Raw genomic sequence first — 24,374 nt, forward strand, 5'->3', positions numbered from 1 at the left:
AGCTGGGACATCCTGTCTCAACACACATCCCCCTGTTCATACTGAGAATCCCCGGGGAAGGGCCAAGGCCCAGAGTGTGGAACACAACCCAGGGGGAAAGAGGAGGAGAGCTGGGATATCCTGTCTCTACACACATCCCCCCTGTTCATACTGAGAATCCCCGGGGAGGGCCCAAGGCCCAGAGTGTGGAACACAACCCAGGGGGAGGAGAGCTGGGACATCCTGTCTCAACACACACCCCCCTGTTCATACTGAGAATCCCCGGGGAAGGGCCAAGGCCCAGAGTGTGGAACACAACCCAGGGGGAAAGAGGAGGAGAGCTGGGATATCCTGTCTCTACACACATCCCCCCTGTTCATACTGAGAATCCCCGGGGAGGGCCCAAGGCCCAGAGTGTGGAACACAACCCAGGGGGAGGAGAGCTGGGACATCCTGTCTCAACATACATCCCCCTGTTCATACTGAGAATCCCCAGGGAAGGCCCAAGGCCCAGAGTGTGGAACACAACCCATGGGGAAAGAGGAGGAGAGCTGGGACATCCTGTCTCAACTCACATCCCCCTGTTCATACTGAGAATCCCTGGGGAAGGGCCAAGGCCCAGAGTGTGGAACACAACCCAGGGGGAGGAGAGCTGGGACATCCTGTCTCAACACAAATCCCCCTGTTCATACTGAGAATCCCCAGGGAAGGCCCAAGGCCCAAGGCCCAGAGTGTGGAACACAACCCAGGGGGAAAGAGGAGGAGAGAAGCGGAGGTAAATCAAGGAGTAGGGACTGAGGGCCACCAAGCTTCAGTTTTAGAGCCTGTAGACTTCAGGAGGGGAAGAGTGAGTTCTGTAGTTTCAGGATCCAGGGAGAGAACAAGGAGCAGATGGGGAGACTGGTGTGAATTCCAGCAGTGAGGATATAGGGGGAGGGAGATTGTGTCGGGCCGTGTATTAGGGGTGTAGGAGGGACAAGAGAGGAAAGGTCAGAGGAGCAATTACTGCAGCAGTGTCCATCAATAGTGAGAGAGAGAAGGTGGGGGTCAGAGTGGGCCCTGGACAGGCCGGTAAACTGTTTGTTTGCTGTGACCAGCTTTCCCTCTGTCACAAATAGCCTCCTGTAGCCCAGTGACACAAACAGGCCATTAAACGCCACCAATGTCCTTTGGTCTGGTGAGATCTCCCTTTGTGAAACATCGGCTGTTGTTAAAGCTTCTCATTCTGACTCGCTCACAGTGAGACAGTATCCACTGTCCCTTTTATTCCATGGGCTTCATCTTTGCTGGTATTGGTAAAACACAAAACCCAGTCTGTTAATCACTTCCAGTTACTGGACTTAGGGCCTCACAGCATCTCTTTCACCTTCAATGTGTGAATGGAGCATCACACCTGCAAACCTGGGGGTTTACGTCATTGAAACATAGAAACACAGAAAATAGGTGCAAGAGTAGGCCATTCGGCCCTTCGAGCCTGCACCACCATTCAATATGATCATGGCTAATCATGTAACTTCAGTGCCCCATTCCTGCTTTCTCTCCATACCCCTTGATCCCTTTAGCCGTAAGGGCCATATCTAACTCCCTTTTGAATATATCTAACGAACTGGCCTCAACAACTTTCTGTGGTAGAGAATTCCACAGGTTCACAATTCTCTGATTGAAGAAGTTTCTCCTCATCTCGGTCCTAAATGGTTTACACCTTATCCTTAGACTGTGACCCCTGGTTCTGGACTTCCCCAACATCGGGAACACTCTTCCTGAATCTAACCTGTCCAATTCCGTCAGAATTTTATGTTTCTGAGATCCCCTTTCATTCTTCTAAATTCCAGTGAATATAAGCTTAGTCAATCCAGTCTTTCTTCATAGTCAGTCCTGCCATCCCAGGAATCCACTCAGCAAATCTATTTAAGAAAAGCCTGTAGACCGATGAGACACTGTTCAGGTGCAGTGTGCTGCTGGTTTGCCCGGCATTTTGCCTGTAATGGGAAATAACTGAACATTTCTCCCAGTGTAACCTTTGCTGTAATGAAATGTGTCTTTTAATAAGCCTCATGTCCTTGCTCATGTCTGCTGCAATTGTGTAGAAAGGGGATGTGTGAAGTGATGGTGTTTGTATGGAGATGTGAAACAAGGAAACGCTATCTGTGTGTGGCAGTGACGCAGCCTTGTGGTCACAGGCAGAACCATGCACCGATATCCTTGTGGTTATAGTTTGAGCAGGGTCAGTTCATGAATGCTCGAGCTAAGAGGTGCCAGGGATCGGGAGCAGCGGCAGTAAATAAAAGCTAAATGTAAATTCTGATGTAGTTTATCTTCATTTATTCCTATTTTAATAGCTTTTGCTGAATGTGGCCCATGCCAAGTGCCAGGATATTGGATCAGGCCCACCATATAAAATGAGTTTGACACCCTGAGGTAGACAATGTCAACCGGATTCCCCCATCCACCAACCTAACAACTTCTTTACAAACTCAAGCTAGTTAGTAAGATGTGGCCTTGTTTACTGGAATCCGTGTTCAGTATCTCTAATGGCCCCTTCCCTTTCCCCATGATGGAAAACAGCATCTCTCAGGATCCCTTCAAGCACCTTCCCGGTGATCGAGGTCACGTTGATGGGCCTTCAGTTCCCGAGCTCTGATTTGTGCCCAATTTGGAAAATGGAACTACGTGTGCTACCTTCCAATCTCAGGGAACAACCCCTGACTCTACTGAGCTGTTGGAAATATGGGCAAGGGGCTGGCAGAGCACCCGTCCCATCTCTTTAAACACCCCTGGGTGGATATCATCCGCACCTTACACGCGTCAAGATTAACCCGCACGGTGACTTTGCTGTCAGTGAAGAGAGATGAGAAAGACCAAAGTGCCGTTTGGCCCTCTCAGTGTGGCCCTGAAGGACTGTGTCCAGGCTGAAGTTCTCCCCCGATACGATCCTCCCCCCAGATTGTACTCTCTGAGCTCCAGCCAGGTGATGCTAAACACTTGGTTGGGAAAGACAAAAATCTACAGCAATGTGTTGAAAACAACACTAATTTATGTGTCTGTATCCCAAATATTAAACTCCAGTCCAGTTACAGGAGTTATTAACATCAGCAGAAACAAACCCCAACTGTCAGAATGAACATGGTTCAGTCGGGATGTGATTAACAGCAGCAATAACAACAGAATCCAACCCCTGCAGCTACTTGTGAACTTGCTGGTGTGTCAGCAGGTGGATGACTGAGTGAATCCCTTCCCAAACTCAGAGCAGGTAAACCGCCTCTCCCCAGTGTGAACTCGCTGGTGTTTCAGCAGGGTGGATGAAGTAGTGAATCCCTTCCCACAGTCGGAGCAGGTGAACAGCCTCACCCCAGTGTGAACTCGCTGGTGTGTCAGCAGGTTCGATGATGTAGTGAATCCCTTCCCAGAGTCGGAGCAGGTGAACGACCTTTCCCCAGTGTGAATTCGCTGGCGTATCAGCAGGTGGGATGATGTAGTGAATCCCTTCCCACAGTTGGAGCAGGTGAACGGCCTCTCCCCAGTGTGAACTCACCGATGTGTTTCCAGCTGGGATGGGGAGTTGAAACGTTTCCCACAGTCCCCACATTTACACAGTTTCTCCCCAGTGTGACTGCACTTGTGTCTCTCCAGGTTGGATGATCGGCTGAAGCCTTGTCCACACACAGAGCACGTGTACTGTTTCTCCCCGCTGTGAACGGTGCTTTTTGCTTCCATGGTCTAAGGCCGATGATATTCAGGTCCTGATGAATCGAGTGACTCCATCAGATCTTAATGTGATGTTTGGTTTGAGCCTCCGGTCGACAAACCCTCCACTTTTAATACCCTGTAAAGTGAATTTCAAACAGATAAAAGGATAGGTGAGAGAACCCACAAAAACACAAAGGCAGGTTGTGAAATTGAGCTGAATGAACCTGGTTATTTGTGCGGCCGTCAGCAGGAAAAAAGTGACCATGAAAGCTGTCGGATTGTGGTAATAACCCAACTGGTTACTAATGTCCTTCAGGGACGGGAACCCAGCATCCGGTCTGGGCCTACACAAGACTCTATGGGCGGAGGGAGAGGTGGCCACAGCAAAGGTGAGGGACTTTATACATCTGCAACTCGACCAGAACTTTGACAGAACCTCCCAAACCCACAACCTCTCCCTGGACATGGACCAGGGCAGCAGGTGCTTGGGAAATCCATCACCTCCAAGTTCCCCTCCAAGTCTCACACCATCCTGACTTGGGCATATATCGCCGTTCCTACATCGTCACTGAGTGAAAATCCTGGAACTCCTCACCTAACAGCATTGTGGGAGGACCGTCACCACACGGACTGCAGCGGTTCGAGAAGGCCCACCATCACATTGTCAAGAGGCAAATGGAAATTGGAAATATATTCTGGCCTTACTAGCGACACCCACATCCCAAGAATGGATTAAAACAAATCTGTACATTGAAAGCCTCTACAGAAATACTTGTTCCGAAAACAATGCTCTTCTACATTGTGCGGACAGTGTGTGTTTAGCAACCTAATCTCCCTAGAATCCACTGCCGTTGACAGTCTCTTATCGGAAATTGTTGGGCCCTACTGGGCTCAGAGGTACTGGGGGTGAAACCCAGCAGCTTCTCCCCCCTCTCCACTGATGCAACAAACAGACCCACACAGGAGGCCAGGGAGCGACTTCCGCATCCAGTGCCCACCCTGATAGAGCGGCTCTGGATTGGTCGCTCTGTGTTTCCAGTATCGATGCACTTAGGATCAGTATATGAGGGAGAAGGGAATAGAGGCTTATGCTGACAGAGTTAGAACCATAGAATCAGAGAGGTTACAGCACGGAACAAGACCATTCGGCCCATCGAGCCCATGCCAGCTCTCTGCAAGAGCACCTCAGCTAGTCCCACTCCCCCTGTCCTTTTCCCCCGGCCCTGCAAATGTTTTTCCTTCAGATACTTATCCAACTCCCTTTTGAAAGCCGTGATTGAGTCTGCCTCCACCACCCTTTCAGGTCGTGCATTCCAGATATTAACCACTCGCTACGCAAAAAGGTTTTTTCTTGTGTCGCCTTTTGTTCTTTTGCCAATCACCTTCAATCTGTGTCCTCTGGTTCTCGACCCTTCTGCCAATGGGAACAGTTTCATTCTATGAAAGTATATACTTCCTTAAATATGGAGACCAAAACTGCACGCAGTACTCCACGTGTGGCCTCACCATTACCTTGTACAGTTCTAGCAGGACTTCTCTGCTTTTATACTCTATCCCCCTAGCAAACTCAGCTTCTCCAGTCTGTCCAGATAACTGAAGTCCCTCATCCCCGGAATCATTCTTGAAAATCTTTTCTGAACCCTCTCTAAGGTGCTCACATCATTCCTAAAGTGTGGTGCCCGGAATTGGGCACAATACTCCAGTGTTTTCTACAGGTTCATCATAATATCCACGCTTTTGTACTCTTATACCTCTATTTATAAACAGAGATACTGTCTAGTGTAATATAAACAGAGACAGGGTCTAGTGTAATATAAACAGGGACAGGGTCTAGTGTAATATAAACAGGGACAGGGCCGAGTGTAATATAAACAGGGACAGGGTCTAGTGTAATATAAACAGGGACAGGGCCGAGTGTAATATAAACAGGGACAGGGCCGAGTGTAATATAAACAGGGACAGGGTCTAGTGTAATATAAACAGAGACAGGGCCTAGTGCAATATAAACAGAGACAGATTCTATTGTAATATAAACAGGGACAGGGCCTAGTGCAATATAAACAGAGACAGATTCTAGTGTAATATAAACAGAGACAGGGTCTAGTGTAATATAAACAGAGACAGGGTCTGGTGTAATATAAACAGAGACAGATTCTAGTGTAATATAAACAGGGACAGGGCCTAGTGTAATATAAACAGGGACAGGGCCTAGTGTAATATAAACAGGGACAGGGTCAAGTGCCATAATAACAGAGACAGGGTCTAGTGTAATATAAACAGAGACAGGGTCTAGTGTAATATAAACAGGGACAGGGTCAAGTGCCATAATAACAGAGACAGGGTCTAGTGTAATATAAACAGAGACAGGGCCTAGTGTAATATAAACAGGGACAGGGTCAAGTGTAATATACGCAGAGACAGGGTCTATTATAATATAAACAGAGACAGGGTCTAGTGTAATATAAACAGAGACAGGGTCTGGTGTAATATAAACAGAGACAGGGTCTAGTGTAATATAAACAGAGACAGGGTCTGGTGTAATATAAACAGAGACAGATTCTAGTGTAATATAAACAGAGACAGGGTCCAGTGTAATATAAACAGAGACAGGGTCTGGTGTAATATAAACAGAGACAGATTCTAGTGTAATATAAACAGGGACAGGGCCTAGTGTAATATAAACAGGGACAGGGCCTAGTGTAATATAAACAGGGACAGGGTCAAGTGCCATAATAACAGAGACAGGGTCTAGTGTAATATAAACAGAGACAGGGTCTAGTGTAATATAAACAGGGACAGGGTCAAGTGCCATAATAACAGAGACAGGGTCTAGTGTAATATAAATAGAGACAGGGTCTAGTGTAATATAAACAGAGACAGGGCCTAGTGTAATATGAACAGGGACAGGGTCTAGTGCCATAATAACAGAGACAGGGTCTAGTGTAATATAAACAGAGACAGGGTCTAGTGTAATATAAACAGGGACAGGGTCAAGTGTAATATACGCAGAGACAGGGTCTATTGTAATATAAACAGAGACAGGGTCTGGTGTAATATAAACAGAGACAGGGTCTAGTGTAATATAAACAGAGACAGGGTCTGGTGTAATATAAACAGAGACAGGGTCTAGTGTAATATAAACAGAGACAGGGTCTAGTGTAATATAAACAGAGACAGGGCCTAGTGTAATATAAACAGAGGCAGGGTCTGGTGTAATATAAACAGAGACAGGGTCTAGTGCAATATAAACAGAGACAGGGTCTAGTGTAATATAAACAGAGACAGTGTCGAGTGTAATATAAACAGAGACAGGGTCTCGTGTAATATAACAGAGACAGGGTCTCGTGTAATATAGACAGAGACAGGGTCTAGTGTAATATCAACAGAGACAGGGTCTAGTGTAATACGGTGCAAACTGGTTTAAAAGCTCTGCAGATCTGATTCAAAATGAGTGAGTTCACTCTGATGGGAAACAGTTCAGTCGCTCTCACTGTGGGAAGAGGTTCAGTCATTCACCCTCATTGCACACCAACGCACTCACACTGGGGAGAGGCCATTCACTTGCTCCATGTGATGGAAGGGATTCACTTGCTCATCCATGCTGCTGACACACCAACGCACTCACACTGGGCAGAGGCCATTTACCTGCTCCATGTGTGGGAAGGGAGTCACTTGCTCATCCATGCTGCTGAATAAGGGGTCAGACATTCAGGACTGAGATGAGGAGAAATTTCCTCACTCAGAGGATGGTGAATCTTTGGAAATCTCTCCTCCAAAGAGCTGTAGGTGCTCAGCCATTGAGTAGATTCAAGACAGACGGTGATCATTTTTTGGAAACTAAGGGAATTAAGGTATATATGGATAGTGCAGGAAGATGGAGTTGAGGTAGACGATCAGCCATGATCTTGTTGAATGGCAGAGCAGGTCTGAAGGTCTACTCCGGCTCCTATCTGTTATGTTCTTATGTACCGGTGGACACGGCCTGATCCCTCTCCAGGGCCACCCGGCACAGACCAGACCGCAGGAAGAGAGGCAGGCAGCCAGAGTGACCCCCCAGGCCCCGTCCATCCTGGACCTGCAAATTGCTGTTCTAGCCAGGCCCAAGAGCAGGTCCAGGAGAAGATCCTCTGATTACCCACACCCTCCACACCAAAGATTAGGAACATGGGGCTAAATTGTAACCAAACATCGAAGAGCAAGTTATTATTTAAATGGAGAAAAATTGCAAAGTGCTGCAGTACAGCATGACCTGGGGGTACTTGTGCATGAAACACAAAAGGTTAGTATGCAGGTACAGCAAGTGATCAGGAAGGCCAATGGAATCTTGGCCTTTATTGCAAAGGGGATGGAGTATAAAAGCAGGGAAATCTTGCTACAGTTATACAGTTATTGGTGAGGCCACACCTGGAATACTGCATGCAGTTTTGGTTTTCATATTTAAGAAAGGATATACTTGCTTTGGAGGCAGTTCAGAGAAGGTTCACCAGTTTGATTCCGGAGATGAGGGGATTGACTTATCAGGAAAGGTTGAGTCGTTTGGGCCTCTACTCATTGGAATTCAGAAGAATGAGAGGTGATCTTATTGAAACGTATAAGATTATGAGGGGGCTTAACAAGGTGGATGCAGAGAGGATGTTTCCACTGATAGGGGAGATTAGAACTAGAGGGCATAATCTTAGAATAAGGGGCCGTCCATTTAAAACTGAGATGAGGAGGAATTTCTTCTCTCAAAGGGTTCTAAATCTGTGGAATTCACTGCCTCAGAGCTGTGGAAGTTGGGTCATTGAATAAATATAAGACAGAGATAGACAGTTTCTTAATCGATAAGGGGTTATGGGGAGTGGGCAGGGAAGTGGACCTGAGTCCATGATCGTATCAGCCAAGATCGTATTAAATGGTGGAGCAGGCTCGAGATGCCGTATGGCCTATTCCTGCTCCTATTTCTTATGTTCTTATGTAAAATAATGACAAATGTTAAACTGCTTTGCTGACAAAAGAAATCTTGATTTAACTTTTAAAAGATAAATTGTTTAACAGGAGTTCACACTGACTCACCTGACTGGCCGACTCAGGATCCACCCCTCAAGCACCGCGATTGGTTGCAGAACACGTTGCTCCCTGGGCCCTCCGGCCTCTGAGCTCTCTTCCTGTTGGTTCCCAGGGCAATCAATCACCACTCGCCAACATTACGCTGCCAGATGAAGTTGAGGGGCTCAGAGGAAGAAATAAAATGAGGCCGTGAATCTGAGTTAAGTAAAATTAGAGAAGCATGAGTAAATTTACAAACAAAACTATTTAAAGTCAAATCAAATGAATTGTTGCATTTAATATATTCCTTTTGGGCCAAGTGGGAAACAAGTGATGCCTGGGTTGTGCAGAGTGTCTGTGCCCGGTTACACAGTGTGTCCCTGGCTCTCCGCTCCAAGTGCACATGTTTCAGCTCACATCCAACTGACTGGATAAACCTCACCCGTCTAAACCCCATCACACAAATACAGCATTTGATGTTTAGTTATGCCAAACCTTTATAAAACACTGGTTAGGCCTCGGCTGACACATTGTGCTCAATTCTGGGCACTACACTTTCAGAAGGATGTCTAAACCTTAGAGAGGGTGCAGAAGAGATTTACTAGAATGATACGAAGGATGAGGGACTTCAGTTATGTGGAGATACTGGAGAAGCTGCAGTTATTCTCCTTGAAGCAGAAAAGATATAGAGGAGATTTGATAGAGTGTTCAAAATCATGAATGGTTTTAATAGACTAAATCAGGAGAAACACTTTCCAGTGGCAGAAGTGTCAGTAACCAGAGGACACAGAGTTCAGGTGATTGGCAAAAGAAGCAGAGGCGACATGAGGAAACATTGTATAAGCAGCGAGTTGTTGCAATCTGGAATGCACTGCCTGATCGGGTGGTGGAAGCAGATTCAATAGTAACTTTCAAACGTGAATTGGATAAATACTTAAGGAACAATATTTGCAGAGCTATGGGGAAAGATCAGGGGAGTGGACCTAACTGGATAGCTCTACCATAGAGGAAACAAGGAGGATCGATGAGGGTAGTGCATTTGATGTAGTGGATATGGATTTTAGCAAGGCTTTTGATAAGGTCCCACATGGCAGACGAGTCACGAAAGTAAAAGCCCATGGGATCCAAGGCAAAGCAGCAAGTTGGATCCAAAATTGGCTCAGAGGTGGGAAGCAAAGGGTAATGGTCGATGTGTGTTTTTGTGATTGGAAGGCTGTTTCCAGTGGGGTTTTGCAGGGCTCAGTACTAGGTCCCTTGCTTTTTGTGGTTTATATCAATGATTTGGACCTGAATGCAGGGGTATGACGAAGAAGTTTGCAAATGATACAAAAATTGGCTGTGTGGTTGATAATGAAGAAGAAAATTAAATTAAAAAGTAGGACCTCAAAAGTAGTAATCTCGGGATTGCTACCAGTGCCACGTGCTAGTCAGAGTAGGACTCGCAGGATAGTGCAGATGAATACGTGGCTTGAGCAGTGGTGCAGCAGGGAGGGATTCAAATTCCTGGGGCATTGGAACCGGTTCTGGGGGAGGTGGGACCAGTACAAACCGGACGGTCTGCACCTGGGCAGGACCGGAACCAATGTCCTAGGGGGAGTGTTTGCTAGTGCTGTTGGGGAGGGGTTAAACTAATATGGCAGGGGGATGGGAATCAATGCAGGGAGACAGAGGGAAACAAAAAGGAGACAAAAGCAAAAGACAGAAAGGAGATGAGGAAAAGTGGAGGGAAGAGAAACCCAAGACAAAAAACAAAAAGGGCCACTGTACAGCAAAATTCTAAAAGGAATAAGGGTGTTAAAAAAACAAGCCTGAAGGCTTTGTGTCTTAATGCAAGGAGTATCCGCAATAAGGTGGATGAATTAACTGTGCAAATAGATGTTAACAAATATGATGTGATTGGGATTACGGAGACGTGGCTCCAGGATGATCAGGGCTGGGAACTTAACATCCAGGGGTATTCAACATTCAGGAAGGATAGAACAAAAGGAAAAGGAGGTGGGGTAGCATTGCTGGTTAAAGAAGAGATTAATGCAATAGTTAGAATGGACATTAGCTTGGATGATGTGGAATCTATATGGGTAGAACTGCAGAACACCAAAGGGCAAAAAACGTTAGTGGGAGTTGTGTACAGACCTCCAAACAGTAGTAGTAATGTTGGGAAGGGCATCAAACAGGAAATTAGGGGTGCATGCAATAAGGGTGCAGCAGTTATAATGGGTGACTTTAATATGCACATAGATTGGACTAACCAAACTGGAAGCAATACGGTGGAGGAGGATTTCATGGAGTGCATAAGGGATGGTTTTCTAGACCAATATGTCGAGGAACCAACTAGGGGGGAGGCCATCTTAGACTGGGTGTTGTGTAATGAGAGAGGATTAATTAGCAATACCGTTGTGCGAGGCCCCTTGGGGAAGAGTGACCATAATATGGTGGAATTCTGCATTAGGATGGAGAATGAAACAGTTAATTCAGAGACCATGGTCCAGAACTTAAAGAAGGGTAACTTTGAAGGTATGAGACGTGAATTAGCTAGGATTGATTGGCGAAAGGGGTTGACTGTGGATGGGCAATGGCAGACATTTAGGCCCCAAGTTTCCACATGATTTGCTCCTGATTTTTAGGAGCAACTGGTGTAGAACGGAGTATCTTAGAAATCGGAATTCTCCACATTTAGTTTTCTGCAGTTCTCGTCAGGTAGAACAGTTTCACTTTGGAACAGAATTTTTTTTTCAAAAGGGGGCGTGTCCAGCCACTGACGCCTGATTTGAAAGTTTCCACAGTGAAAACGTACTCCAAACTAACTTAGAATGGAGCAAGTGAAGATTTTTGTAGGCTTCAAAAAATCTTGTCTACTCATTAAAAAATCAGGCGCAGGTTACAAATTAGGCGTCAGGAACGAGGTGGGGGGGGGGGAAAGGGAAGTCATTACATTCTACAATAAATCCTTAGTTATACTTATACAAATATTATACAAATAAATCCAACCTGAATAAAAATTTATAAGCAAAGAAAAGATTAAATAAATCATGTTCCTACCTGTGTGAAAGTGCTTCAGGCAGGCCTTTCAGGCAGCGGTTTGCCGTCGGGACCGAAGGCTGAACGGGCCGGGCCCGAGACTTCGGGCAGGGCCCGTCCCCAGCATCAGATTTACAGGTAGGTGGCGTTGGGTCGGGTCGGGGAGGGAGGTTCGGTTCGGGTCGGGGAGGAGAGGGAGGGAGGGAGGGGGAGAGGAAGGGGGAGGGAGTGAGAGAGAGGGAGGGAGAGAGAGAGGGAGGGAGGGAGGGGGAGAGGGAGGGAGCTAGGAAGGGGGAGAAGGAGGGAGGGAGGGGAAGAGGGAGGGAGGAAGGGGGAGGTCAGGTCGGGGAGAGGGAGGTCAGGTCGGATCCAGTCCGGGGGCGGGGGCGGGAGTCGGGTCGGGTCCAGTCGGGGGGGAGCGGGAGCGGGAGCAGGAGTAGGGTCGGGTCGGGTCCAGTCGCGGGGGAGCGGGAGCGGCAGTCGGGTCGGGTCCAGTCGGGGGGGAGCGGGAGAGGGAGCAGGAGTGGAGTAGGGTCGGGTCGGGTCCAGTCGCGGGGGAGCGGGAGCGGGAGTCGGGTCGGGTCCAGTCGGGGGGGAGCGGGAGCGGCAGTCGGGTTGGGTCCAGTCGGGGGGGAGCGGGAGCGGGAGCGGCAGTCGGGTCAGGTCCAGTCGGGGGGGAGCGGGAGAGGGAGCAGGAGTAGGGTCGGGTCGGGTCGGGTCCAGTCGCGGGGGAGCGGGAGCGGGAGTCGGGTCGGGTCCAGTCGGGGGGGAGCGGGAGCGGGAGCGGGAGTCGGGTCGGGTCCAGTCGGGGGGGAGTGGGAGCGGGAGCGGCAGTCGGGTCGGGTCCAGTCGGGGGGGAGCGGGAGCGGGAGCGGGAGTCGGGTCGGGTCCAGTCGGGGGGGAGTGGGAGCGGGAGCGGGAGTCAGGTCGGGTCCAGTCGGGGGGGAGTGGGAGCGGGAGCGGGAGTCAGGTCGGGTCCAGTCGGGGGGGAGTGGGAGCGGAAGCGGCAGTCAGGTCGGGTCCAGTCGGGGGGGAGCGGGAGCGGGAGCGGCAGTCGGGTCGGGTCCAGTCGGGGGGGAGTGGGAGCGGGAGCGGCAGTCGGGTCGGGTCCAGTTGGGGGGGAGCGGGAGCGGGAGCGGGAGTCGGGTCGGGTCCAGTCGGGGGGGAGCGGGAGCGGGAGCGGGAGTCAGGTCGGGTCCAGTCGGGGGGGAGTGGGAGCGGGAGCGGCAGTCGGGTCGGGTCGGGTCGGGTCCAGTCGGGGGGGAGTGGGAGCGGCAGTCGGGTCGGGTCCAGTCGGGGGGGAGCGGGAGCGGGAGCAGCAGTCGGGTCGGGTCCAGTCGGGGGGGAGCGGGAGCGGGAGTAGGGTCGGGTCGGGTCGGGTCCAGTCGGGAGGGAGCGGGAGCGGGAGCAGCAGTCGGGTCGGGTCCAGTCGGGGGGGAGCGGGAGCGGGAGCAGCAGTCGGGTCGGGTCCACTCGGGGGGGAGTGGGAGCGGGAGCGGCAGTCGGGTCGGGTCCAGTCGGGGGGGAGCGGGAGCGGGAGCGGGAGTCGGGTCGGGTCCAGTCGGGGGGGAGTGGGAGCGGGAGCGGCAGTCGGGTCGGGTCCAGTTGGGGGGGAGCGGGAGCGGGAGCGGGAGTCGGGTCGGGTCCAGTCGGGGGGGAGCGGGAGCGGGAGCGGGAGTCGGGTCGGGTCCAGTTGGGGGGGAGCGGGAGCGGGAGCGGGAGTCGGGTCGGGTCCAGTCGGGGGGGAGCGGGAGCGGGAGCGGGAGTCGGGTCGGGTCCAGTCGGGGGGGAGTGGGAGCGGGAGCGGGAGTCAGGTCGGGTCCAGTCGGGGGGGAGTGGGAGCGGGAGCGGCAGTCGGGTCGGGTCCAGTCGGGGGGGAGCGGGAGAGGGAGCAGGAGTAGGGTCGGGTCGGGTCCAGTCGGGGGGGAGCGGGAGCGGCAGTCGGGTCGGGTCCAGTCGGGGGGGAGCGGGAGCGGGAGCGGGAGTCGGGTCGGGTCGGGTCGGGTCCAGTCGGGGGGGAGCGGGAGCGGGAGCAGCAGTCGGGTCGGGTCCAGTCGGGGGGGAGCGGGAGCGGGAGCGGGAGTAGGGTCGGGTCGGGTCGGGTCCAGTCGGGGGGGAGCGGGAGCGGCAGTCGGGTCGGGTCCAGTCGGGGGGGAGCGGGAGCGGGAGCAGCAGTCGGGTCGGGTCCAGTCGGGGGGGAGCGGGAGCGGGAGCGGCAGTCGGGTCGGGTCCACTCGGGGGGGAGTGGGAGCGGGAGCGGCAGTCGGGTCGGGTCCAGTCGGGGGGGAGCGGGAGCGGGAGCGGCAGTCGGGTCGGGTCCAGTCGGGGGGGAGCGGGAGCGGGAGCGGCAGTCGGGTCGGGTCCACTCGGGGGGGAGTGGGAGCGGGAGCAGGAGTAGGGTCGGGTCCAGTCGGGGGGGAGTGGGAGCGGGAGCGGGAGTCGGGTCGGGTCCAGTCGGGGGGGAGCGGGAGCGGGAGTCGGGTCGGGTCCAGTCGGGGGGGAGCGGGAGCGGGAGCGGCAGTCGGGTCGGGTCCAGTCGGGGGGGAGCAGGAGCGGGAGCGGGAGTCGGGTCGGGTCCACTCGGGGGGGAGTGGGAGCGGGAGCGGCTGTTGGATCGGGTCGGGTCCAGTCGTGGGGGAGCGGTGTGAATGTATGTGGAAGAATCATGAAAGGGTTAATAAAATGGTTCTAGGAATCAATAAGAAAATAAGAAAAGACAGACTTGGTTTCCCGTGAGAAAGCAGTGGACAAAGTAGCTTGTGTGACCATCACTGATAAACAAGGGTTTATGGCCATGACTTGATAAGGTGCAAATTTGCTTTGTGTGATTAAGCTGGGCTATTCCACTCGTAAAAGCATAAAGTGTTCTCAAGATAAACAGGCTATCAATTCATGAAGCCCTAGTAACACAGTGTGATTGATGAAGCAGGCCATACCTCCTCTAGTTTGTAAGAATAAAAAGGATGCGTCTGTGAGGATAGACAGACCTTTTGTCTGCCTGCCCCGGAATCTGTAGACTCTGTGCTGGCAGTTTGGTAACAGGTCCGAAGTTGCTTCAATAAAGACGTAAAGATTGAAGGTATCTGACTCGATTATTGTCGATTGCAGCTGACCACCCGAACTAGGACTTAACAGCGGGAGCGGGAGTCGGGTCGGGTCCAGTCCGGGGAGGGAGGGGGGGGGGGATAGCGGGAGCGGAGCGGAGCGGGAGTCGGGTCGGGTCGGGTCCGGCAGGGGAGAGAAGCAGGAGCGGGAGTCAGGAGGAAGCAGCAGCTGGCCGTGGGAGGAGCCTTATTCACGCAGCCCCAGTGAGGCCATTCGGCCAGGGCTAGGGGCTGCGTGCTTCGGGCCCCTTCCACACAGTTTCGGGTGCCTGGAGCTACTGCACTTGCGTGCCCACTGTAGCGTGCATGTGCAGAGGTCCCGGCACTGTTTTCAGCGCAGGGACCTGGCTCCGTCCCCCCTACAGCTCGTGCTGTGCTGCGCCGAGGGCCAGAGGACCTGCAGGGAGGTGGAGAATATGGAGGGTTTTTTTAGGCGCACTTTGTGGCGCGAAAAACGGGCGTCCAGGTTGGGACTGCGCCGTTCTAGGCGCGGCTCGAAACTTGGGCCCTTAGAGACCGCATGGATGAACGACAACAATTGTACATCCCTGTCTGTCGTAAAAATAAAAAAGGGAAGGTGGATCAACCGTGGCTATCAAGGGAAATCAGGGATAGTATTAAAGCCAAGGAAGTGGCATACAAATTGACCAGAAATAGCAGTGAACCCGGAGACTGGGAGAAATGTAGAACTCAGCAGAGGAGGACAAAGGGTTTGATTAGGGCAGGGAAAATGGAGTACGAGAAGAAGCTTGCAGGGAACATTAAGACGGATTGCAAAAGTTTCTATAGATATGTAAAGAGAAAAAGGTTAGTAAAGACAAACGTAGGTCCCCTGCAGTCAGAATCAGGGGAAGTCATAACGGGGAACAAAGAAATGGCAGACTAATTGAACAAGTACTTTGGTTCGGTATTCACTAAAGAGGACACTAACAACCTTCCGGATATAAGAGGGGTCAGAGGGTCTAGTAAGGAGGAACTGAGGGAAATCCTTATTAGTCGGGAAATTGTGTTGGGGAAATTAATGGGATTGAAGGCCGATAAATCCCCAAGGCCTGATGGACTGCATCCCAGAGTACTTAAGGAGGTGGCCTTGGAAATAGCGGATGCATTGACAGTCATTTTCCAACATTCCATTGACTCTGAATCCGTTCCTATCGAGTGGAGGGTAGCCAATGTAACCCCACTTTTTAAAAAAGGAGGGAGAGAGAAAACAGGGAATTATAGACCGGTAAGCCTGACATCGGTAGTGGGTAAGATGATGGAATCAATTATTAAGGATGTCATAGCAGCGCATTTGGAAAGAGGTGACATGATAGGTCCAAGTCAGCATGGATTTGTGAAAGGGAAATCATGCTTGACAAATCTTCTGGAATATTTTGAGGATGTTTCTAGTACAGTGGACAAGGGAGAACCAGTTGATGTGGTATATTTGGACTTTCAGAAGGCTTTCGACAAGGTCCCACACAAGAGATTAATGTGCAAAGTTAAAGCACATGAGATTGGGGATAGTGTTCTGACATGGATTGAGAACTGGTTGGCAGACAGGAAGCAAAGAGGAGTAAATGGGTACTTTTCAGAATGGCAGGCGGTGACTTGTGGGGTACCGCAAGGTTCTGTGCTGGGGCCCCAGCTGTTTACATTGTACATTAATGATTTAGACGAGGGGATTAAATGTAGTATCTCCAAATTTGCGGATGACACTAAGTTAGGTGGCAGTGTGAGCTGCGAGGAGGATGCTATGAGGCTGCAGAGCGACTTGGATAGGTTAGGTGAGTGGGCAAATGCATGGCAGTGAAGGATAATGTGGATAAATGTGAGGTTATCCACTTTGGTGGTAAAAACAGAGAGACAGACTATTATCTGAATGGTGACAGATTAGGAAAAGAGGAGGTGCAACGAGACTTGGGTGTCATGGTACATCAGTCATTGAAGGTTGGCAGGCGGTTAAGAAAGCAAATGGAATGTTGGCCTTCATCGCGAGGGGATTTGAGTACAGGGGCAGGGAGGTGTTGCTACAGTTGTACAGGGCATTGATGAGGCCACACCTGGAGTATTGTGTACAGTTTTGGTCTCCTAACCTGAGGAAGGACATTCTTGCTATTGAGGGAGTGCAGCGAAGGTTCACCAGACTGATTCCCGGGATGGCGGGACTGACCTATCAAGAAAGATTGGATCAACTGGGCTTGTATTCACTGGAGTTCAGAAGAATGAGAGGGGACCTCATAGAAACGTTTAAAATTCTGACGGGTTTGGACAAGTTAGATGCAGGAAGAATGTTCCCAATGTTGGGCAAGTCCAGAACCAGGGGTCACAGTCTAAGGATAAGGGGTAAGCCATTTAAGACCGAGATGAGGAGGAACTTCTTCACCCAGAGAGTGGTGAACCTGTGAAATTCTCTACCACAGAAAGTTGTTGAGGCCAATTCACTAAATATATTCAAAAAAGAGTTAGATGTAGTCCTTACGACTAAGGGGATCAAGGGGTATGGTGAGAAAGCAGGAATGGGGTACTGAAGTTGCAAGTTCAACCGTGAACTCATTGAATGGCAGTGCAGGCTAGAAGGGCCGAATGGCCTACTCCTGCACCTATTTTCTATGTTTCTGTGTTTCTAAAACTGTAGACTGCAGGAAGATATCAATGGACTGGTCAGGTGGGCAGGACAGTGGCAAATGGAATTCAACCCAGTGTGAGATAATGCATGTGGGGAGGGCTAACAAGACAAGGGAATACACAATAAATGGTAGGACACTGAGAAGTGTCGAGGAACAGAACGACCTTGGAGTGCTTGTCCACAGATCCCTGAAGGGAGCAGGAGAAGTAGATAAGGTGATAAAGGCAAGTATCCTGAATGTTTTCATAATTAGCCAAGGCATAGAATACAAGAGCAGGGTGATTATGCTTGAACTGTATAAACCACTAATTAGGCCACAGTGAGAGTACTGTGTGCAGTTGTGACGACCACATTACAGGAAAGATGTGACTGCACTAGACGGGTATAGAGATTTACGAGGATGTTGCCTGGACTGGAGAATTTTAGCTATGAGGAAAGATTGAATAGGCTGGGGTTTTCTTAGGAAAAGAGGATGCTGAGAGGAAACCTCATCAAGGTGTATAAAATTATGAAGGGCCCAGATAGAGTGGATAGGAAGGACCTATTTCCCTTAGCAGAATGGTCAATAATTGGGGGGGGGGGGGCATAGATTTAAAGTAATTGGAAAAAGGTTTAGAGGGGAGACCTAATTGAAATATATAAAATTATGAGGGCCTGGATAGAGTGGATAACAAGGACCTATTTTGCTTAGCAGATGGGTCAGCTGTGGCTCAGTGGGTAGCACTCTCGCGAGAACCATCAGCACAGGCCGGGGAGCGGAAGGAGTGGTGACCACTCCAGAGAGCAGCACGTGCTGGTGCAGGAGAGCAACGGCAGTGAAAAGGGACATCACCAAGATCCAGGTCGGTGACTGGAGTGTGGGCAGATACAGCAGGAGGTCGGGGCGAAGGAGCGGCGAGAGATTGTAGAGGGATGAGATCGGGGCCCAGGAGAGGCGAGGGCCCAGGGGCAGCAAGGGCAGCCCACACTGCGATATGTGTGCACACTGGGTCCATGCAGCAGAGCAGGTCTCTACTCGTCTTGCCACTGGACCAAGACTTACCTCTGTCAAGCTTGTGTGATGGCTGGTGTGCAACAGCCACCACACGTTAAAAAAAATCCACGCACAGGCATCTTCTATCCTTCAAGATTTAGTTCGGGACCTGGAATTTTACTCCTTCATTGAAACACCTGTGAACTTTTTGACGTGGAAACAAGTCATCCTCGATTCGAGGGACTGCCTATGATGATGGAGCACTCTTGCCTTGGAGTCAGAAGGTTGTGGGTTCAAGTCCCACTCCAGGGACTTGAACACAGAAAGTGTAGGCTGACACTGCAGTGCAGTGCTGAGGGAGTGCTGCACTGTCGGATGAGACGTTAAACCGAGGATCTGTCTGCTCTCTCTCTCTCTCTCTGGTGGCTGTAAAAGATCCCATGGCACTAATTCGATCAAGAGCAGGGGAGTTATCCCCGGTGTCCTGGCCAATATTTATCCCTCAACCACATGGCTGTTTGTGGGAGCTTGCTGTGCGCAGATTGGCTGCCGTGTTAACCACATTACAACAGTGACTACGCTCCAACAGAACTTCATTCTCTGTAAAGAGCTTTGAGACGTCTGGTGGCGGTGAGAGGCACTATATAAATGTAAGTCTTATATCAATGTAAGCCAAGAGCTGTACAGTGGGATTAGGCTGGAGAGCTCTGTGCCGGCCGGCAGGGACACGATGGGCCGAATGGCCTCCTTCTGTGATGTCACTGTCTGGGGTTCTATGACGTCACAGGTCTCACCAGCAGCCGCACTGACTGATGGGTGATTGACAGCCCAGCGCCTGCGCACCGGGAACCGCGCCCCGCACAGCGCCCCCTCTTGATCACTGACGGTAATAACCGCGCATGCCCAGAGGACACAGACCGCCCCTCCCCCCTACACTCGGAGCTGCGCCTGCGCGATCGGATCCTGCGGCGCGGAGTCGGGTCGGCACGGGGCCTTCCGGGGAAAGATGTCAGTGAGGTCCGTGAAAGAGCCGCGATCGGTGACGTAAAGTGAGTTTTCTCCGCTCCGATTGGGTAGAGAATCGCGCGGGGGGGGAGGGGGAGAATAAAGGGAAATCCAAACCTGAGAGTCCGCACATCCGGGTCCCCGACACCACTTTACACAGTTTGGCGGAGCGCGCTCGAGGGACACGTGACCCGGGCCCACGGCCTGATTGACGGGAGCTTCCGACCAATGGGGAGCGAGCGGGGCGGGGCTGGAGGAGCGAGCCGGCGGCGGGTCCTCCAACCAATCGGGGAGCCCGAGGGGCGGGACCTGTGCCGCTGATTGGCTGAGCCGCAACAACAACAACTTGTATTTATACAGCGCGCGGTGTGAGAGTGTTCCAGGACAAATACATTGGGCCCCGAGACACAACAATCAATGAAGGCCGGGGAGCGACAGGCCGCTCAAAGAGGCCGCTTTTAAACTGAGAAAATAGGTGCAGGAGTAGGCCATTCGGCCCTTCGAGCCTGCACCACCATTCAATAAGATCATGACTGATCATTCCCTCAGTACCCCTTTCCCGCTTTCTCTCCATACCCTTTGATCCCTTTAGCCGTAAGGGCCATATCTCACTCCCTCTTGAATATATCCAATGAACTGGATCAACGACTCTCTGTGGTAGGAATTCCACAGGTCAACAACTCTCTGAAAGAAGTTTCTCCTCTTCTCAGTCCTAAATGGCCTGCCCCTTATCCTTCGACTGTGTCCCCTGGTTCTGGACTTCCCCAACATCAGGAACATTCTTCCTGCATCTAACCTGTCCAGTCCTGTCAAAATTTTATATGTTTTCATGAGATCCCCTCTCATCCTTCTAAACTCTAGTGAATACATAAGAACATAAGAATTAGGAACAGGAGTAGGCATCTCGCCCCTCGAACCTGCTCTGCCATTCAACGAGATCATGGCTCATCTGGCCGTGGACTCAGCTCCACTTACCCGCCCGCTCCCCATAACCCTTAATTCCCTTATTGGTTAAAAATCTATCTATTATGATTTGAATATATTTAATGAGCTAGCCTCAACTGCTTCCCTGGGCAGAGAATTCCACAGATTCACAACCCTCTGGGAGAAGAAATTCCTTCTCAACTCGGTTTTAAATTGGCTTCCCCCGTATTTTGAGGCTGTGCCCTCTAGTTCTTGTCTACCTGGTCAGTGGAAACAACCTCTCTGCCTCTATCTTGTCTATCTCTTTCATTATTTTAAATGTTTCTGTAAGATTACCCCTCATCCTTCTGAACTCCAACGAGTAAAGACCCAGTCTACTCAATCTGTCATCATAAGGTAACCCCCTCATCTCCGGAATCAGCCTAGTGAATCGCCTCTGTATCCCCTCCAAAGCTAGTATATCCTTCCTTAAGTAAGGTGACCAAAACTGCACGCAGTACTCCAGGTGCGGCCTCACCAATACCTGTACAGTTGCAGCAGGATCTCCCTGCTTTTGTACTCCATCCCTCTCGCAATGAAGGCCAACATTCCATTCGCCTTCCTGATTACCTGCTGCACCTGCAAACTAACTTTTTGGGAAAAATCCGGACACGCCATGGCGTACCATCTTGCTGTCCGGAGGAGGCGGGGGTCCCCGATGGAGGGCACTCTATGCGGGAGTCCTCCCACTATTCATCGGGGACTTGGCCTGGAGGGTGGTGCACGGAGCAGTACCGTGCAACAAATTTTTAAGCCGGTTCACGGACTCCCAGGCCGCCTGCAATTTCTGCGGTCTGGAGGAGTCCGTGTTCCATGTTTTTATTGAGTGCACGAGGTTGCAGCCCCTGTTCCATTATTTGAAGGGGCTGCTCCTGAAATTCTGACTGCACTTCAGTCCCACTCTCCTGATCTTTGGGCACCCTGTGCGGAGGGGAGCGGGTAGGTCCGAGGGCCTCCTCGTAGGACTGCTCCTGGGCACGGCCAAGGGTGCCATCAGCCGGTCCAGGCAGCGGGCGGTCGAGGGGGTCGTTCAACCTGACTGCCTGCCTCTCTTCCGCTCTTACATCCGGTCCAGGGTGTCCTTGGAGATGGAGGCCTTCCGCGAGAGGTGAGCACCGGAGGGACTGGAGTGCATCATCACGCCCGGCAACCAAATTTTAATTTGATTTTACGTTTTAAAGTTTAATTTGTTTTAATTGCCGGTGCTTTTAGTGTCCCCCTTCCCTTTTATAGGGGGCACTGGGGAAAATAATGTGATTTTAGTGCCCAAAAAAACCCCCCAAAAAAAGTAAAAAAAAGGGCCTTGTAAATGTTTGGTGTGTCATCCAGGAGGGTGGCACGGAGTAATGTTATGTTTTACAGATAAACTCCAAAAAGAGTTTCATGCACAAGGACCCCCAGGTCTCTCTGCACCGCAGCATGTTGTAATTTCTCCCCATTCAAATAATATTCCCTTTTTCAGACCCAGTCGATCCAGTCTCTCCTCATATGTCAGCCCTGCCATCCCAGGAATCAGTCTGGTGAACCTTTGCTGCACTCCCTCAATAGCAAGAATGTCCTTCCTCAGATTAGGAGATCAAAACTGAACACAATATTCCAGGTGTGGTCTTACCAAGGCCCTGTACAACTGCAGTAAGACCTTCCTGCTCCTATTCTCAAATCCCCTCGCTATGAAGGCCAGCATGCCATTTGCTTTCTTCACCGCCTGCTGTATCTGCATGCCGACCTTCAATGACTGATGTACCATGACACCCAGGTCTCGTTGCACCTCCCCTTTTATTAATCTGTCACTATTAAGGAGCATCTTGAAGGAGGAAAGAGAGGTGGAGCGGTTGAGGGAGCGAGTTTCTGAGCTTGGGGCCCAGACAACTGAAGGCATGGCCACCGATTGTGGAGCGATTATAATCAGGGATACTCAAGAGGCCAGAATTAGAGGCTATGTCAGGGTGGGCGGTGTGAGACTGAAGGAGATCACAGAGATAGGGAGGGGCGAGGCCGTGGAGGGATTTGTAAACAAGGATGAGAATTTTGAAATCGAGGCGTTGCCTAACCGGGAGCCAATGTAGGTCAGCGAGCACTGGGGTAATGGGTGATCCTTACCAACGGATCCATTACAGACACCCTCAAAGCCTCCCTGATAAAGTGCAACATCCCCACTGACACCTGGGAGTCGCTGGCCAAAGACCGCCCTAAGTGGAGGAACTGCATCCGGGAGGGCGCTGAACATATCGAGTCTCATCGCCGAGAGCATGCAGAGACCAAGCGCAGGCAGCGGAAGGAGCGTGCGGCAAACCAGTCCCACCCTCCCTTACCCTCAACGACTATCTGTCCCACCTGTGACAGGGACTGTGGTTCCTGTATTGAACTGTTCAGCCACCTAAGGACTCATTTTTAGAGTGGAAGCAAGTCTTTCTCGATTCCGAGGGACTGCCTATGATGATGATGATGATGATCCTTCAGGATCTGTCCTTTCCCAACACTCTCCAGTTGTGACGAACTGTTAACTCTGTTGCTGCCCACAGATGCTGCCTGAGCCGCGGACACTTCCACCATCTTCTGTTTGTGTCGCCAGAGACACTTCCCCTTCAGCACCGCGCGCCCTGGATTGTTCGCTGATTGATTGATTTGGTGCTGCAGCCCCGCCTCCCGCCGCTGATTGGCACGGAGCAGCGCGCGCTGGGTGGGCTGGTGCCCCGCGCCACCTTGCCATTGGCTGCGGGCTGAGTGTTGCGCGCGGGCGAGTGGTTGGAGGTTTGTTGGTGGGCTCCGCTCGTGGCCTTTGAGCTCGGTGGCCCGGGTGAGGCGGGGGGGAGTTGTGTGCAGGCACGGGACCAGCCTATTGTGGGAGATTACCCGCGGACGGACGATGTCTCGCTGCCACCGTGGAGGATGGAGGAGCGGCCCGGGCAGCGCGCCCAGTCTCCCTGCGGACTCACAGACTCACGTACACGCGCGGGCAGCGAGATTTCGTCGCCGAGTCGGTGGCGGATGCAGGGCACCTTCGGGCGTGGACGGGCCTTGGTTACTGTCGGGGAGTTCGGCCGCCATCTTTGGGCAGCACGGGTCCATCCGCCGCGGGGAGCAGGGAGTGACAGGGCGGGGCTTCCTGACATCACAATCCTTTCCATTGTCCCATTGCAGGGCAGGGAGCATGCGCGGCGGCCATCTTACTGCAGAGAGGCCATCAGGTGCAGGATGGGGACCAGTGACATGAATACATGAGAACATAAGAAATAGGAGATGAGTCGGCCATTTGGCCCCTTGAGCCTGCCGCCATTAATAAGATGATGGCTGCAGCATCTGGGGTGGTTCTCCTTGGAGCAGTGAAACTCTTTCTGAGTTTATCTGTGAAACAAAAAAAACATTAAACCGTGCCACCCGCCCTGGATGACACAGCAGACATTTACAAGGCCCTTTTTTTTTTTCTTTTTTTTGGGGTTTTTTTTTTTGGGCGCTAAAATCACATTTTTCCCAGCGCCCCCTCTAAAAGGGGAGGGGGACACTAAAAGCACCGGCAATTAAAACAAATTAAACTTTAAAACGTAAAATCAAATTAAAATTTGGTTGCCGGGCGTGATGATGCACTTCAGTCCCTCCGGTGCCCACCTCTCGCGGAAGGCCGCGAGCGTACCGGTGGACACCGCGTGCTCTATCTCCAAGGACACCCTGGACCGGATGTAAGAGCGGAAGAGAGGCAGGCAGTCAGGTTGAACGACCCCCTCGACCGCCCGCTGCCTGGACCGGCTGATGGCACCCTTGTCCGTGCCCAGGAGCATCCTTGGAGCAGTGAAACTCTTTTAGAGTCTACCTGCAAAACATAAACATTAAACTGTGCCACCCGACCTGGGTGACACACCAGACATTTACAAGGCCCTTTTTTTCCTTTTTTTTTGGTTTTTTTTGTGTTTTTTTTTTTTTTTTTGGGCACTAAAATCACAATTTCTCCGGTGCCCCCTATAAAAGGGAAGGGGACACTAAAAGCACCGGCAATTAAAACAAATTAAAC

General features: G+C 51.3%; 1 long non-coding RNA gene across 1 annotated transcript; it reads right to left on the reverse strand.

Moving 5' to 3' along the window:
* Positions 1-1,656: 1,656 nt before the first annotated feature.
* LOC139242176 (uncharacterized) lies at positions 1,657-19,817 on the reverse strand. Its single transcript, XR_011589140.1, has 3 exons — positions 19,523-19,817; positions 8,722-8,910; positions 1,657-3,802 (listed from the first exon to the last, which is right to left on the reverse strand). It is a non-coding gene; the product is annotated as an uncharacterized lncRNA (long non-coding RNA).
* Between the last annotated feature and the right edge of the window lie 4,557 nt (positions 19,818-24,374).

This window comes from Pristiophorus japonicus, unplaced genomic scaffold (genome assembly GCF_044704955.1).
Source record: "Pristiophorus japonicus isolate sPriJap1 unplaced genomic scaffold, sPriJap1.hap1 HAP1_SCAFFOLD_1243, whole genome shotgun sequence".
NCBI classification, from domain to species: domain Eukaryota; kingdom Metazoa; phylum Chordata; class Chondrichthyes; family Pristiophoridae; genus Pristiophorus; species Pristiophorus japonicus.